We start from the raw sequence: 18,899 nt of genomic DNA, 5'->3' as shown, positions 1-18,899 counted from the left end.
GAAATTGATGCCCTGCCCAGGTCTGTGGGAAAGACAAGGTCTTCTCTGATATGGTGGAACGCGTGTGTAATGGTCAATGCTAAAGATGGATTCGTACTTGAGAAGAGTATGCTTCTAATGGTAATCCTTCGGCAACTCTGCTGCATTCCTGTCACCACTTTAGAAGGGGAGTGTCACCCTCTTTTAATTCGAGTATTCGTGGCATGTACTCTGCATCCTGGAGGTGGTGCGGCAGCCTCACCTCTTAAAAGCCAGACAGATCACTTTTAGTTTGTTTCATTTTTCCATACTTCCCTTGTGATTGCCGCTAATGACATTTCTTTCTATCTCAGTCTAATTCGCCTGTGCGCTCCTTGCCCATTTCAATTTCGTTGATATTGGATTTTTACAATATGTCATTATCTTCTCCTATCTGCGCTCCCCTCAATTTCATCTGCGTTTCTGCTGCTTACATTACCAATGAAACCTGCTCGGAGATGGAGCACTCCTGGCTTTCTCTGTTGCTGCATTTCCAGCTGAACAAAATTACTATTTAAATTTGGCACCTGTGCATTTCTGTACTCATTTTCTTGAGGGTTAGGATTTTTAATGTAGTAGTTCTTAGGCAAAAATGTGTTTGCTGCATATCTCTCTTTAAGTCGAAAGAAATCTGTAACTCTCGTGAGAATTGATCATTTTATCTTAATTTTGTTAATCAAATAAGGCCGTAGACTGACGTATTTAACATCTGAAGACGGTGTTATTGACCCAGGTGCTGACGTTGTGTGTCTGGTGTGGTCTGTTTAGCGATGTGTGGCCCGTTGGGCAGCCGTGCGTAGACTGCCAAGAATAGAATAGAATTTGTTTTGGGGACGGGGTGGAAAGCTCCCACTAGTGGTGTAAAGATAAGCGAGGTTCACAGCGTGGGACAAGGGATATTGTATCAACTTAAAATTCGGGAAAACTACTGCAATACTATCGAAATGTGAGTCGGTGGTGGGGGTGTGACAGTAACCCCATGGCATATTTCCCAAGTTACTGTGACTTTTGTGAACTACATATTTTGCCAATCAACGATGTATTGTCAAGTGAACGTTGTATTCTGGGCCATGTAGTTTGTTCTTTCCTGGGTCAGACTGACCATTGACCTTACCGGGCTAATGTCCATTTGGCGTTCTATATTAATCATTTCTAGAAAATACGTCACCAGAGGCCGCTTTACTGCTTGGCATTACACCCCTATAATAGCATCACAAAAGATATACATGTTTCTAAACTGGTTTCTTAACATGTAGATTGCATTACGGCTTTGATATTGCAGCATGTCCACCCCAGTCTGCTGTGTAAATCAATCCTGACCACTCAGAGTCACTTCTACACAGCTCAGGTCCATAGATGGCATACAAAGTGCACTCACCCCATCACCATTTACTCCCCTCCTCTCAATAGAGACACCTGAGTCTTCCTATGCGACGTCCGACTCTTGGGAGGCGAAGTGGACAAAGAGGGGGCGTGAACTGAGGCGCTGGATTTTCAAGCCTCGCGCTCTCAAACTGCTTCTGGGCCACTCTACCCCCTTTTCCCTGACGCACTTCCTGTTTTCCTCATGATATCCCTACAAGGTCGCACGACCCGGAAGGGACCCCCTTACTATGCGGCCCTTTGGCTGCCACTAATGGGGCCACGCCTCTTATGTGGGGTGGCCCCCTGCATACTTGAGGCTGGCTCTGGTCTTTTCCCTTTATGGAGCCAATTAGAAGTGGGCTCAATTTTTCTGGGTAATTCTGCACAATCCCACCCGAGAGTTGCTGATAAAAGGGGCATTGGTAACCCCTTTAAGAGTTGGACTTCGAGGGTCCACTTATTAAATATCACGCTGAATTTGCCTATCCTGAAGGTCCAATGACAAGAAGAAGAAGCATAGAGAGAAAGAGGAAATTCTTCTTTCTCTGGTCCCTTCTTTCTCCTAATGCACCTTCAAAAGGGACACTGGGAAACAGAAGGGGACTGAGAGAAAGAAGAAGTAAAAAAGAAAAAGAAGGACCCCTCTTTTCATTCTTTGCTTTTTTCTCTCAGTGCCTTTTGTTATTATCGGTGCCCCTTTTGTTTCTCAGGACAGTCCCGCTGTCACTAGCCTCACTATTTGCCACCACCTAAAAGGCTTGGCTGATCTTGCCAGATTTCCTTGCATCACAAGAATAAAGTAGTCACTACTCCTTGTCTGAAAAGTAGGGTTGAGGCTGACCTTGCCATTAAATAGCTTGGCGGTAGGGAGAATGAGCTGAATGTGCCAAGTGCAGGCTCACAGGACTAACGGCACTGTTCACCAACTTGCTGTGGAAACATAATGCCATTGTCTGAGTAACTATGTCAATTCAGCTCTATTTCTGGGGGTAAGTGGGCGGGCATGGCTAAAATAACTGCAAATTCTTTGATCCAACCCAGACAGACTGCAAGGCTTGCACAGAGAAAGATGTACTGGGCAGGACACAGAGGGGCAGCGGAGACTAGGCCCTCAGCCGATCACTGTTAATTCACCCACAAAAGGGCACTACAGCAGCACAAACAAAAGTGGCGAGTAGGAAAAGCATTTTCTCCATTTGATTAAAGGGGGATTGGACTGGCACAGCTAGAGTGAAGGTCAAGAGTAGAGGGGTTTAGTAGTTGTTTATCATGAAAGACTTCGAGCTTATGCAGCGCCTGTTGTTTAAGAGTATCGGAATTCCAACAAATAGTTGTGATAAAGCACAGGGTGTAATCTTGTGCCTTTCATTGCAGGGATTATCCCAAACTTCATTTGTCTACTATCCCGATTCGTGACCTTGGAGGCTGCTAGGAACCATGTCTGGATAGAGGAACATCAGTCTTTACCACCAACTATAGCAAACACTGAAATTAAAACCCCCTTTTTCCCCAATAAGAATTAATAGAAATTGCAGTTATTAACCACATAACCTACTGTTTTGCCTCAGTAACAGCCAACAACCACAAACCTCGGATTCATAAAGGATTGTCTTTTACATCACAAAACTGAATGCTGTTCTAGAACATTTCCGTAAAACAAGAGCGAGGATGTAGGGGTACGTCCCGATCCCCTGGGTAAAGTTTCAAAAACAATGTGGACGGACCCTGTTACAGTGTGAATCTATCAATCACTAAGTGTGGTAAGTCCAAGGACCCATTAGGTGTATTTAAAAGACCCCTCACACACCAACCTGGTTGGTGTCATGCTTCATCATTGGGGTCCCAATTGGGTGGCCTAATGCCGCCCGGTTGTGCTACAACGCCTGATTACAGCAGAGCGGGTGTGGTGTGAATGTGCGATGTGAGTGTTAAGAAAACCTCTGAGAATCCTTGGCAAATAAATGTATTAGTGGCGGGTCAGGGTATGGTTAAAAGGCTATGTGATGCAACTAACAAGAAATAATGATCTGTAGTTGTCTAGGTGATGTGGTCTACATGTTTCAGCTCGTTAAAAAAAAATTGAGGTTGACTTTCTTCAGGACCGAGAGTTAAAAACGTGAGTGTCAAAGTGAAGGCCACGTGAAAGGGTGAAGTACCAACACACGCGCTAAGGTGTGAGGACTGGGTGTCGGTATACTTACTGATACCATTCAAAAACTATGGAGGTAAAATTAGGCCAGCTAATCAGGGCATGGGAGGGGTCTCTTCCAGTATACCAATTTGGTTCCATGAGCATTCCCGCTGTGCAACCTACTGCGGTCTCCCGATGTGTAATCATGGCATTGGGTCCATCTAGCATAGCAACATCTGCTTTGACATACATGATGTCTGCTGGAAGGATAGAGTCCATTTCACAACCGAAGGTAACAGGATATTCCTTAACAACATCAAAGACTGTATCCAATTCTACATGTAACTGTTCACAACTCACTATTAATACAACAGCTCTTTTGAGAGTCACTCTTACTCCCAATTATGTAATTTATAAAAAAAAAAATCTTTTTTTTACCATGCTGAATACATAACCCATTTCTATAGGTATTTAACCTGTACTGCGTGACCAATTTAACATTTAAAAAATGCATCCCAACCTTCCACTTTAAAAGACATGGGAGAAAGGATTAGGGCAATACATAGTGTCAGATTCACACCTAAGGGAGCTTCAGTGACCTTCAGTCAGCTTCAGAGTCTAAACAGACTAGCCTGTCTGTAAGGGATTATATTCAGAGCAAAACCAATTACAGAAGCAGCTTCTCACCGATGTCTGATTGATTACGCACAAGAAGTTACCCATGAAGGGTATAGTACAGAATAAAGGTTGTGTGAGATAGGGGCTTGACCACCTAAGGGGCCTTGCATGTCTAGATGGCGTGAGCTCTCTGTGAAGATTTGAGTACATGGTGACGGCTGAGCATAGTAGTGTCGTGGCCACATAAAAGACTGTAGTTGTCTCAAGGGAGTGTGCTTTACAAGGAAGGGTTGTGCACAGGGCAACGATCGTGTGCATCAGATACTTGCCAACTCATGAGTCACTGATTTCCCACAAGAGATCCTTAATCAGCGAATGGTTCAGTACAGGGCAAACGCTGTGCGTAGTAGAGGCTTGGCTACCTAGAGCGGGCTGGGTCTCTGGGGGAGTGGGCTCTCCATCAACAGTTGTGTACAGGATGAAGGTTATGTGTAGTAACCCCTGACAGCCTCCCGAATCTTATAAACTCTTGAAGAATAGGATTCAGACTTATGTGCGGGTCGCGGAGATATAATGTAACATCATCTGCGTACATGGACACAAATAGGTGCCGTTCTGGATATCTGAGTCTGAATTCCCTATGGTGCTGCCGCGGATTTGCCACCAGGGGTTCGAATGTGAGGGCAAATAACAAGGGCGATAGCGGACACCCTTGTCTACTGCCTCGTGATATCGTAGTGGGAGGTGAGCAGCGGCTTTTAATCTGTACAATTGCTCGCGGTTGACTATATAGTAAGGTGGCCCATGAGAGAAAAGAGTGGGGAAGCCCATTCACTGCAACACAGCAAAGAGATAGTCTCATTCCAGGGAATTGAACGCTTTGGTGGTGTCTAAAAAAAAAAAAGCCACTGCAGCGAGTTGGGGTTCTATGTCGTGTATTATTGCAAATAGGGTATGCAAATTCAGAGTCCCACCCCGCACATGCCACTCTTGCTTCCACCTGGTGTTCTATTAGCGCCATCTTATATAGTCGGGACCATGTGTGGATCGGCTGTGGATTTTGTAATAGCACATGTAGTGTGTTTAGTGTAGGGGATTCTTTTGGGAATGTGGTTGAGGCCGCTTTGACATCGTATCTGATCCTGAGGTACATAAAGGTCTCTAGTGGGGTGTGTGAACTATTACGGAAAAACAGTATGCGATCTTTAAACGTGCCATCTTGGTAAAGAACCCCTCATGTTGTGACACCCCTGTTTTGTAGCATGGTTCTGCAAGCGACTTCATGAGTAACTAGCATGTGTGGGTGGTATGACAAAGGCAGCAACAAGTAGTACATCATGGCTTGTTTAGTTACTCTCCTTATTTTTTCCAGGCCAATCCTGTGCAAACCACTGTTGTAAGGGAATGCCCAGTGCAAGGAGGCTTAGCCCCCAAGAATGCAGTTGTGGGGATGGTGGCCTTGTGGCCCTTCTCAATAGCTAAGTGTGGCATATATGGTGGTGGTTGGATCCAGAACAAAGCAAAGTGTGCTTGTGCGCAGAAGTAGTAGAGCTCCATGTCTGGAGCTTCAAATCCGGCTTTACTGAAGGGTTTGGTTTGTGTGGTCCATCGTATTCTGGGTTGTTTGCGTCCCCATGCAAGTTTAATTAGTTGTGTCTGCAGCGTGTGGAAAACTGGTGTCACAGTGAGTATGGTATGTTCATAAATAAATAAAGCAATTTCGGCAGAACAATCATTTTAATTAGGAAGATACGCCCTGCGAGTGAAAGCGGTAGCACAATCCAGCGTGTCACTGACTCCATGATGGTGTCTATTGCAGTTCCATAGTTAGCCCTCAGAGTTGTTTCTTTGTCCCTGGAGATTTCTATCCCCAACTATCTAAGGTCAGAGTTGCACCATTTCAGGGGATAGTCCAAGGAGAATTGGTGCGTGTTTGGCGTGATTGAGAACATCTGTGATTTATCCCAGTTGATAACCCCTGACAGCCTCCCGAATCTTATAAACTCTTGAGGAATAGGATTCAGACTTATGTGCGGGTCGCGGAGATATAATGTAACATCATCTGCGTACATGGACACAAATAGGTGCCGTTCTGGATATCTGAGTCTGAATTCCCTATGGTGCTGCCGCAGATTTGCCACCAGGGGTTCGAATGAGAGGGCAAATAACAAGGGCGATAGCGGACACCCTTGTCTACTGCCTCGCAATATCATAGTGGGAGGTGAGCAGCGGCTTTTAATCTGTACAATTGCTCGCGGTTGACTATATAGTAAGGTGACCCATGAGAGAAAAGAGTGGGGTAGCCCATTCACTGCAACAAAGCAAAAAGAGAGTGTCTCATTCCAGGGAATTGAACGCTTTGGTGGTGTCTAAAAAAAAAAAAGCCACTGCTGCGAGTAGGGGTTCTATGTCGTGTATTATTGCAAATAGGGTATGCAAATTCAGAGTCCCACCCCGCACATGCCACTCTTGCTTCCACCTGGTGTTCTATTAGCGCCATCTTATATAGTCAGGTCCATGTGTGGATCGGCTGTGGATTTTGTAATAGCACATATAGTGTGTTTAGTGTAGGGGATTCTTTTGGGAATGTGGTTGAGGCCGCTTTGACATCGTATCTGATCCTGAGATACATAAAGGTCTCTAGTGGGGTGTGTGAACTATTACGGAAAAACAGTATGCGATCTTTAAACGTGCCATCTTGGTAAAGAACTCCTCATGTTGTGACACCCCTGTTTTGTAGCATAGTTCTGCAAGCGGCTTCATGAGTTAATCAGCATGTGTGGGTGGTATGACAAAGGCAGCAACAAGTAGTACATCATGGCTTGTTTAGTTACTCCCCTTATTTTTTCTGTGCAAACCACTGTTGTAAGGGAATGCCCAGTGCAAGGAGGCTTAGCCCCCAAGAATGCAGTTGTGGGGATGGTGGCCTTGTAGCCCTTCTCAATTGCTAAGTGTGGCATATATGGTGGTGGTTGGAACCAGTACACAGCAAAGTGTGCTTGTGCGCAGAGGTAGTAGAGCTCCATGTCTGGAGCTTCAAATCCGGCTTTACTGAAGGGTTTGGTTTGCGTGGTCCATCGTATTCTGGTTGTTTGCGTCCCCATGCAAGTTTGATTAGTTGTGTCTGCAGCGTGTGGAAAAACTAGTGTCCGAGCTAGCCGGGCTGAAGAGAGGTGTTACCTCGAAACCAGTCCGGTCCTCGGATGCTTGATTCCGGTCTGGGAAAGATATGGCTGTTGTAGTTCGGACTGGACTGTTCCCATGGGGCAACAGGGTCAGAGCTGATTTGCATAAAGCCATTATCTGACCCAGGGTGGTGTGGAGTGCAAAAAAACGATGGATTTGGGCCCAGATCTTTTGACTGGGGGAGTGTGTGACATTGATCCACATTCAGTCCATCACTTGTTGTTTTTTGTAGCATAGTTCTGCAAGCGGCTTCATGAGTTAATCAGCATGTGTGGGTGGTATGACAAAGGCAGCAACAAGTAGTACATCATGGCTTGTTTAGTTACTCCCCTTATTTTTTCTGTGCAAACCACTGTTGTAAGGGAATGCCCAGTGCAAGGAGGCTTAGCCCCCAAGAATGCAGTTGTGGGGATGGTGGCCTTGTAGCCCTTCTCAATTGCTAAGTGTGGCATATATGGTGGTGGTTGGAACCAGTACACAGCAAAGTGTGCTTGTGCGCAGAGGTAGTAGAGCTCCATGTCTGGAGCTTCAAATCCGGCTTTACTGAAGGGTTTGGTTTGCGTGGTCCATCGTATTCTGGTTGTTTGCGTCCCCATGCAAGTTTGATTAGTTGTGTCTGCAGCGTGTGGAAAAACTAGTGTCCCAGTGAGTATGGTATGTTCATAAATAAATAAAGCAATTTCAGCAGAACAATCATTTTAATTAGGAAGATACGCCCTGCGAGTGAAAGCGGTAGCACAATCCAGCGTGTCACTGACTCCATGATGGTGTCTATTGCAGTGCCATAGTTAGCCCTCAGAGTTGTTTCTTTGTCCCTGGAGATTTCTATCCCCAAGTATCTAAGGTCAGAGTTGCACCATTTCAGAGGATAGTCCAAGGAGAATTGGTGCATGTTTGGCGTGATTGAGAACATCTGTGATTTATCCCAGTTGATAACCCCTGACAGCCTCCCGAATCTTATAAACTCTTGAAGAATAGGATTCAGACTTATGTGCGTGTCGCAGAGATATAATGTAACACCATCTGCGTACATGGACACAAATAGGTGCCGTTCTCGATATCCGAGTCTGAATTCCCTATGGTGCTGCTGCGGATTTGCCACCAGGGGTTCGAATGTGAGGGCAAATAACAAGGGCGATAGCGGACACCCTTGTCTACTGCCTCGCGATATCGTAGTGGGAGGTGAGCAGCGGCTTTTAATCTGTACAATTGATCGCAGTTGACTATATAGTAAGGTGGCCCATGAGAGAAAAGAGTGGGGAAGCCCATTCACTGTAACGCAGCAAAGAGATAGTCTCATTCCAGGGAATTGAACGCTATGGTGGTGTCTAAAAAAAAAAGCCACTGCAGCGATTTGGGGTTCTATGTCGTGTATTATTGCAAATAGGGTATGCAAATAATGAGAGGTGGCCCACCCAGTACAAATCAAGATTGATCAGGTAATATCAATTTGTCCATTAGCAGGCCAAGCCTGTTGGCTAGCATTTTAACCAGTATTTTGGCATCGCAGTTTATAAGGGAAAGCGGCCTGTATGCTTCGCATTTAGACGGTGATTTCCCTGGTTTCAGAAGGAAGATGATCATGGCTTCCGCATTGTTGGTGGAAGTATAACAGTCTATTTGGCCTCTGTATAGACTTTTTTGAGTATGGGCATCAGGACTCTTATGTAACATTTATAAAAATCAGATGGTAATCCATCAGGGCCCGAGACTCTTCCTGATCTGATCTGCATTATGGCTGGTCTATTTTCTTCCTCTTCTATTCCAGCATCTCAAAACTCTCTGTCGGCCCCTTCAATCCAAGCTAAACGCAGTATATCCTAAGTATGTGCCCGCTTCTACTGGTTGATCCTCACATGTTGTGTATAGGTCTGTGTAGTAAGCTGTGAATATCTGAAGCATTTCTGCAGTATCTTTTTTCAGACAGCCTGTAGGGGTTTCCACCTCTAAGACATGACTAGAAAATCTAAGTGACCGCTAATGCTTTGCCCAGTCTTTCCCCCTCACCGTATTGGCGTGCTCTATAGTAATTGGAGTGGAAGAGACACTCTCGTTCTGCTTCCGATTGATTTTTGGTCATCAAAGTGCATAGTTTTGCTTTTATTTTTCCCTCTGGACTATCTTCAAGCCTTCCCTCTGTGTCTTTGATATCACCTTCTAATTTGCCTAGTGTGCTCTGGATAGCCTGTAGTATTACTCTGCCTTTTGCTATGAATATTATGTGTAACGTGACTTTAAATGCCTCCCATATGGTCACAGTGCTCGGCCCCGAGTCTAGATTTCTTACAAAGAATACATTGATTTTCTGTCTAATCTCTTCCCTGAAACACCTGAAAACTTGGAGTGCTGAGGTGGTCCTAAGGTGAAGGGGAATGTCTTCCAGGCTTTGGCAGCCAGGTGAGAGAAGGAGCAATCGCAGCTGTTGGCTCAGCAGATCCTGGGGGTGTCTTTGAAGAAGAGAGAGGGATCACAGGCTTCTGGTCGGTTAGTGGAAGGTTATTCGTTTGTTGATGTATATTTGTCCTTTATTGTGCAGCACGTTGTATGCATGGGTCAACATCTTGAACTGGCATCTCTTCTGGAAAGGGAGCCTGTGCAGCTTCTTGAGGTATGGAGTGATGTGTTTCCGTCTGGGAACATTGAGGATGAGTATTGCTGCTGAGTTTAGTAATGTCTGTAGTCCCTTCAGGAGGCGTGCAGTGATTCATTTCTAGAGAATATCTTGTAGTCCGGCCTGCTGGTGCTGAGGGCATGAGATAAGGTCCTTCTGATGTTGATTGTCAGCCACCTGAAAATCTTTCAGAGCATGCGTAGGGTGTGGAAGCAGGTGAATGAGACTGCGTTCACCTGTTTCTGCATAGATACCTTGCTATCCAAGATGATGCAGAGGGTTCTGGAGTGGGCTGTCGGGGTGGGGGAAAGGTCCAAGTTTATTAGGCCACCAAGCGTCGTTCCATGTCGAGGTGTTCTTCCCAAAGATCAGGACTTCTGTTTTGTACATGTTCAATTGAGACAGTTGTCCTTCATCCAGTTAGCGACATTCATTACACATTTGTAGAAGTTTGCTCTGGTGGTTGAAGAGTCTTCTGACAGCCAGAGGATGAGCTGGGTGTTGTTGGTTTAGGAGTCAGGCTGTGTATGTCGAATGACATCTGCAGCAGATGATACACTAAACCTTACGGCCTGATTTAGATCTTGGCCGACTTGTTACTCCATCACAACGGTGATGGATATCCCATCCTCCGAAATATAATTCCCAGTATATCCTACGGGATTTTTATTTTGGCGGACGGGATATCCGTCACCGTTGTGATTGAGTAACCAGTCCACCAAGATCGTAATCAGACCTTTAGTCTTTTGTATCGAAACAGACCAACATGTGTAGAAAAGGTTGTAATGTATCTGCAATCTTCTTCGAGTTCCAGCCTTTATTTAAATCAAGGCAAGAGAAGACCTTGGTACCATTTAATTGTGTTATCATGACAGCAATGTGTGGACATGGATGTCGTTCTCATTCAATTGCCTTGCTGGCCTGATGCATGTCAACGCATATGCGTATAGCTCCTTGACTGTCCTTTTTATGCACTACTACTATGGGAGAAACCCATGGCGTTAGACCAGTGGAATGCTCAATAATATAATGCTTATGGGTGGAGGCATCGGAATTGAGCACAAAAGCACCCTTCTCCTCACCAGCCACACAGGCTACCACGCGACCAACATGGAGCAACTCCACTTCCAGGTTCAGGCCAACCCGAACACCACTGTACATGGCACCCTCATCTACAAACCTTTCAGACACCATCCACCCTTCAGCAAATCCATCATTGACTTCATCACTCCCCACACTACATCCTCCTTGGCAACCTCAACTTTCACCTTGACAACCCCAATGACAAGAACACAGCATCCCTTCTGGAAAACCTTCCAACCATCGGACTCGGATAACGGGTCACCTCTCCAACCCACTCAGCAGGGAACATGCCAAATGCCGTCTTCTCTGCCAGCAATAAAGTCTCCTTCAGCCACACCTTTGAGCTGCCTTGGACCGACCACCACTGCATCCACTTCTCCTTCACCAAACCCATGGTATATCACCAAACTCATCGCTAACCTCACAGAAGCTGGAAGAAGGTCACTGAAGAACCGCTCACCACCTCCCTCAGCATAACCCCACCTCACCTTCCAGGGATGCTAATACCTCAGCTCGCAACCTTCACTAATGGATCTCCAACTGCCCGGCACACTTGCTTCTATCAAGAAAGTGCCAGGCAAGCCACACTCAAAAAAAAGCCCACTGGCTCTCTCCCGCCCTTCTTGAGTCCAGAGGCACCTGTAAATGGTTCGAAAAGAGATGGAAGAGCAGCAAGACCCGGGAAGAACATTGAGCCTTCAAAACCACTGTTACTGCAAATCACCACCTCATTAAAACAACAACGAAAGTGGCCCTATGAGAAATGATTAACACCAATGCACACAATAGAACTTTTCGCTGTGGTCAAAGAATTTGCCAAACCTAGCACAGGGACAGCAGACATCAAACACTCCCAAGACCCCTAAAACAACCTCAGTGCCTTCTTACACCACAAGATTAAGGAGATCTATGACAGCTTCAACTGCCTTGATACCCAAGACCGTCTCACCCCACTCACAACTACTGAACCCAACACCACCATACCCCAGCAGACCCTGATCAGCTGGACTCCCCTCACCACTAACAACACGCTCAAGATCATGAAGAGCATCCACTCAGGATCACCTCAGATCCCTGCCCGCACCACATCTTCAAAAGAGCCGGCACCTCCATCGCCCCGCTCGCTCTGCTGCGCCTTCAACTGCTCCATCAACTCCACCACATTCCTGGAAGACTGGAAACACGCAGAGATCAACCCATTGCTGAAGAAATCCGAAGGACCTCAAGAATTTCAGACCCATCTCTCTGCTTCCCTTTTCAGCCAAGGTCATTGAGAAGGCCATCAATGCCCATCTTTACGAGTTCATCAAAGCAAACCACATCCTGGAGCTCTCCGGATTCGGCTTCCGAAGCAATCACAGTACCGAGACCGCCCTCCTCGCCTTCACAGATCACGTCCGCACCTTCCTTGACTGAGCTGAAACTGCAGCCCTCATTTTCCTGGACCTCTCAGCCGCCTTTGACACTGTCTCCTACTGCACTCTATGCTAAAGACTCCACAATGCCAGCATCTACAAAAAAGCCCTGGAGTGGATCCGATCCTTCCTCGCCGGCCGAACACAGATTCAGGCTACCACCATTCCACTTGGAAGCCACAGAAATCAGCTGCAGAGTGCCTCGGGGACCCTACCTGTGCCCCACGCTTTTTAACATCTACACGGCCCTCTTGCAGTTGTCGTCAGGAACCACAGACTCAACATCATCTCCTATGCCGATGACACCCAGCTGATCCTCTCCCTCACCAACCATCCCACAGACGCAAATAACAACTTCCAATATGGGATGAAGGCTTTCGCCCCCTGGATGAAAGAACGTTGCTTCAAGGTAAACTCAGAGAAGACCGAAGTCCACCGAAGCTCCACCCCTTCGGCCCGGAATGACTCTTTTTACATTTTTTTAAAATGTTTTATTGAGCAGAGCTATGAAGTCATACAATACTTGCACTTGACAAATACTACGAAATTGATGCAAAATACACATTTTTTGTTCATTAATTAGCAATACCTTTACAACCAAATCCATCATCATATTAACAATCAACAAAATGCTCTCAAATCCGCGAAAATTTCTTAATTGCCCCCACCCGTTTGGCATAAGCTTCTTCAAAATGCTTCGTACGTTTCATTTTCATGAGCCATTTCTCGAACAAAGGTACTTCCAATGATCTCCAGTTTTTTCAAATTAACGAGCGGGCAAACAACATTAAATAGCAAGAAAATGCCCCTCGGTTTTCGAAAGTATAGCCTCCCTACTAGTTATCCCAAACAGAACAGCTTCTACTGTAGGTTTGTACGTTATTTTAATCGCCCTACTAAAATATTCAAAAATGTTCTCCCCAAAAATTCTCAACTTGGGGCAAGAAAACAAAATATGCCACCATCCCCCTTCCAGTAAGGTACCACAGGGAAAACAACTATTTTCCACCTCTGGATACATTTTATTTTACACTTCTGGGGTGTAGTTTGCCATCCAGTGAGCAAAAAATGCCATTCTTTTATAATTTGCAGCTCTCAGTATCTTGTTTCCTGTAGATGATATATTTTGCCATTCTTGATAAGAAAAAACACATTGAGTTTGAGTTGCAACTTTCTCCAACATTCTTAAAACCAGTGGGGATTCGTCTTGAGAGCGCATTAAGAGATACCAATTACCCACTCCAGTCAACTTCGAAATATACAATGCAGTGGCATATTTTCCCGGGGGGGTTATGGAATATAAGATTATATTTTTTCAAGAAATGAATAATTTTAATAAATTCAAAAAAAGAAGGTTTGTTATGGCCAAGACCTCTGGCCTGCACTTCTTCCCAAGTAATCATCCGGCCCTGTATAACAAACTGATTAACTATCACCGAACCAGAATCGTTCCATGTTTTCAACTGAGTGGAATGGATATGTAAGCCTAAATCTCTACACTCAGTTAAATTTAAAGAGTAAAAATGCCAAAAATCCTTTTGTTTAAAAACAGTACGAAGTCTATTTGAAAAATCCACTAATGTTTTGTATCTTGTTTTCTTTGGGAGGTTTGATGTCTTTAAAAATGTGGGAACTTGAGTTCCGGCTTCTTGAATCATTTTATTAATGAAAAAATTATCGACCTGCTTCTGTTTAGATAGTAAGCATGCTACATAGTCAAAAAATGATGATTCATAATATAAACACATGTTTGGAAGTGCTAAACCACCTAACTGAGTATCTAATTGCAAAATTGGCAACTTAACTCTAGCTGCCTTTTTATTCCAAATAAATGATCTTATCATTGAATGGATCCCTTTAAAAAAGCTAACATTCGCCTTAATCGTAATATTAGTAAAAAGAAATATCAAAAGGGGTAGAATAGACATTCTAATAAGTGCCACCCGCGCTATTTGAGTTAGACGAATATTGGTCCATTTATCAAGTTATCAAGCTAGCTGCCCATATTGACCTGTGACAAAAATCCCCAAAAACCGTATGGGATCAGTTTTTAATGCCTGTTGTTTCAAATCTTCTGGCAGGAAATCAGACACGGTATTTAAAATTAAGATTTTAATTTTGCTTGGATTTATTTTATAGGCCTCTAAATGTTCGAATTTCCTGAATTCAACCATTGTTGACTGCAGATTGGATTTTTCAGGGGACAGATACAGAATGGCATCATCAGCCCAAAGTTTTAGTTTCGCCATTCCGTCCATCAGGGCTTTAATATTCCTATTAGCTCAAATTCTGATTGCCAGAGGCTCAATAAAAAAAGTAAATAAAAGGGGTGAAAAGGGGCAACCTTGCCTAGTCCCACGATTTATGTCGATTAACCCAGTTTGGGCCCAATTAACTATTATCTGGGACTGCGCCCCATGGTAAATATTTTGGAGCATATCGATTACCGAAGACGGAATCCGAAACCTAAAAAGTGCATAAAATAAAGTGTCCCGATTAACTAAATCAAAAGCTTTTTCTGCATCCACCATCATGATGCAGGCAGGTGTCTTATTAATGTTAAAATATTCTAAAGCTTGTATTAAAAAGTGAGTATTTGTTGTCATCATACGTCCCGCTATAAACCCTGTTTGATCATAGTGAATTACTTCCTTAGCTGCAAAAACTAAACGCTGGGCCTAGATCTTCATAAAAATTTTATAGTCGGCATTTAGTAGACTAATCGGTCGAAATTAATTGAGATTATTAGATGGTTTACCCTTTTTTACAAAACTAATTACTGTCGCCCTTTTAAATTCTGAAGGTACCGAATCACCAGTCTTGATATGATCAAATATTTTTTTCAGAAATGGGGTCAACTCCTTCGCAAAGATTTTATAAAATTCGATTGGAATTCCGTCTTTGCCACAAGCTTTCGCTCCAGCCAAAGACTTAATAACAGCCGATATCTCATCCTCTGTAATATCCTTCTGAAGCTGCGTGGCTACACTTTGTGATAGAGTTGGTAATTGAAGAGAAGCAAAATACTCATGGATCATATCCGAATTAACTGAATATTTTGTAGTATATACTTGTTGAAAATGGTTAAAAAAAAAAAAAAAAAATCGAGAAATGTCAGCTCGGTCAGTTACTATTGCATTCGTTTTTGGATCAATTATTTCTATAATACAGGCGGATTTTTGTCGAGCCCTAGTTGACCAAGCTAACATCTTTCCAACCATTTGGCTTTCTTCATGCACCTTCTGCATATATGTCTGAGAGCTATTTATTTCTTCTAAAGCAAAAAAATCTCTAAATGGCTTCCTGGCCTGTTCCAGCTGACCCCGGGATGTGGAGCCCTCAAGTTTAGAAGCATTGTCCAGCGACTGCTGAAGCTGTGCGATTTGTCCTAGCTGGTCCCTAGCTTTTCTGGCGGAAGCAGCTATCATCTGTCCGCGGGCCGCAGCCTTAAATCCACCCAGACAGAAATATTATCAGCTGTCCCTTCATTAATATTAAAATAATCAAGTAGCCAGAGTCTAAACTGTTCAAGCCACAATAAATCTTGAAGAAGAGAGCGGTCCATCTACCACTTGGACCTGCACTTTTTAGAAAGGCAAATTTCTATGTTGGCCTGGACATATGAATGATCAGAGAAAGCATTCGCACCAATGCCTGCAGCCATAAGGGACAGTGAACGTGAAATCAATAAAAAGTCGATTCGGGATGCAGTCTGATGATGACGTGAAGAACAAGTATATTCACGAGCTGTCTGATTAAGCAATTGCCAAGCATCAATTAACTGAAGATCTCTGAATAAAGCATCGAAAACCTTCTTTGTCTTAGGTTTCAGTAGTTTTTTTCCCTTATTTGAGGTATCCATTTTCAAATCCTGAATATAATTAAAATCAACCCAAAACACAATTTGCCCGGAAACCCCAATCAAAAGTTTGTAAAATGTATGTAATGCAGATGCGTCATCAGTTATTGGACCATAATAAATAATAAGATTCAGAGCCTATTCATTTAGTTTAAAAGGTACCCAAATCCACCTCCCCAAAGGATCCCGTTGTTCACGGAGAAATACCCAATAAAATTCCCGTGAAAAATATACTGCAACCCCCCTCATTGCAAAACCTGCTGAAGCAAAAAAAGCACTAGAAAACATTCCTGGTATATAACATTTTGGGGTATTTGTTTTCAGATGGATTTCTTGAATAAAAAGAATTTAGGGTTTTAAAGTAACTAACCACCTAATTAATTCTCCATATTTGTATCTATTCAATATACCATTAACAATTTACAGATAATATCTGACATTTACTGGATATACTCATTCTACTAAGAGAAAAAAAAGGAAAAAATAAAAAACATTATAAGCTTCAATTTTGTACTCAGTAGATTTTTGCACATTTTATCACTTTCCTGATAGCACCTGCTCCTTTTTTCTGCTATCCCAGACAACCCTCGCCCCACACCTGCCCCAAGAACCACCCCACCCATAGGAAATGCGGCTCTCCCCGCTGACCACATTCCACCCCCCAAATACTAATACTGGTGCCCTGATATCGCACCAAGGGTGACCTACCCCCCCTCAAAAAGCAAAACCCAAACCTCAAAATCAAGATCCTAGGAGAGAGAAAAAAAAATGCCTGGAATGACTCCTCCTGTCCATCAGATTTTGGATCCCCCGACACCCACAGACTATGCCCGACATCTCAGCATCTTCTTGGACTCCTCGCTCACGATGAACCGGCAGATCAACGCCATCCCATGATTCTGCTTCCACATGCTATGCCTGCTCTCAAAGATCTTCAAGTGAATCCCCACTGAGTCCAGAAAGACAGTTACCCATGCACTCATCAGCAGCAGACTCAACTAAGGAAACACACTCTAACCCAGCATCACCCAGAAACTCGTCAAGAAACCGCAAAGCATCCAGAACACTTTCGCCAGACTCGTACTCAATATCCCCCACCGCAGCCACATCATCAGCCACCTGAGGGACCTCCACTGGTTCCCAGTCAACAAAAGAATCGCCTTCAAACTTCACACACACGCTTACAAAGCCCTACATGACATGGGACCTGCATACCTCAACCACCGCCTCATATTCCATGCACCCACCAGAGACCTCTGCTCCGCCCATCTGGCCCTGGCCACCATCCCATGTATTTGCAAGACCACGGCCGGGGGGAATCCTTCTACTACCTCAGAGCAAAGACCTGGAACATCCTGCCTCTCTACCTAAGGCAATCACCGTCACTGCCCCAATTCAGGAAGAACCTCAAGACCTGGCTTTTCAACTGAACCACAGTGCCTGCGACAGATCAGCAGTACCCCATAGCGCCTTGAGACCCTTACAGGTGAGGAGTCATGCTTTACCAGTCTATTGATTTGATTTATGTAACGATTCAAGTTCTTTTTCAATAGCTTCTTGCAGATGAAAAGAAATGCATCTAAATCTGAGAAGCAGGACAGACATCCTCATTAATATGTAACTTTACTTTCATAGTCTTAAGCTTTCCCAAACCATGAAATAACGAAGGGAACTGACTACCATTACTTACTATTGTGTAGTGAGCATTCATGTTGCAATTCACAGAAATCAGTCCCATATCAGCAGCTGTGCTGAAACTGAGTAGACAGACACTTGATGCCATGCCTTTAATCACATGGATGGGTCCTTCCACCTTAGTTTTCTTGTGCTTCATTGCCGCCACAAATTAACCTTGACTTTTTAAAGGCATCGATGAAGCCCATGTGAAAACTTTGGTTTTTGATGCTCAAGTTGAGGTAATGGAGATAATTCATTGTATTTCTCCTTTGGCATAATGTTTATCAATGCATCACTGTCATTAATGAAAGGTATCGAACGACCTTTTACTTTCAGTGTAATCTCCGGACAACATTTGAATGACTTTGGTGCATTGGCATGTCGATTTTTCTTTGATTGCCATTTTTCTTCACAAGCTGCCAAACCAACATGCGCCCGCTTTTCTGAGGTAAACATCAACATGCCCCAATCATTTTTCTTCACTTTCATCTGATACTAATACAGAAGAACTGTTTGATGATGATTTAGATGACGACTGACTTTGTTCAGTGTCAATTTCTCTTAACTGATGTTGCCGCTTAGCCGAGTGGGTGTCTGTCGAACGTTGCTTCTGGAACATTCTGGCAGCCATTTTGTCTGTGTGCTGTGACACACTTACTTTGACCTTTGCTTTGCAAACTGCCACAAAATTGTTCTGCGTCCCATAGCCTTTACATAGCCGTCGAAAAGTGGGAAATTTACCTTCTTGTTTAAACGAAATCCGACATCTAAATCACAACTTATTTGTATGTGTAGACATCACTTTGTATACTTTAGTCTTTTGTTTTGGTTTACTTTTCTCACGCATGACAAATTCATTCTCGGCACCTCTAGCCTCCATGTCAGCAGCTTGTCTATCAACTTGCTCTTCAGCTCAGGCAGCCATTACCACTAGCT

The sequence above is a fragment of the Lissotriton helveticus genome, chromosome 4_1, assembly GCF_964261635.1.
Source record: "Lissotriton helveticus chromosome 4_1, aLisHel1.1, whole genome shotgun sequence".
Classification (NCBI taxonomy): domain Eukaryota; kingdom Metazoa; phylum Chordata; class Amphibia; order Caudata; family Salamandridae; genus Lissotriton; species Lissotriton helveticus.
This window is presented reverse-complemented; position numbering follows the sequence as displayed.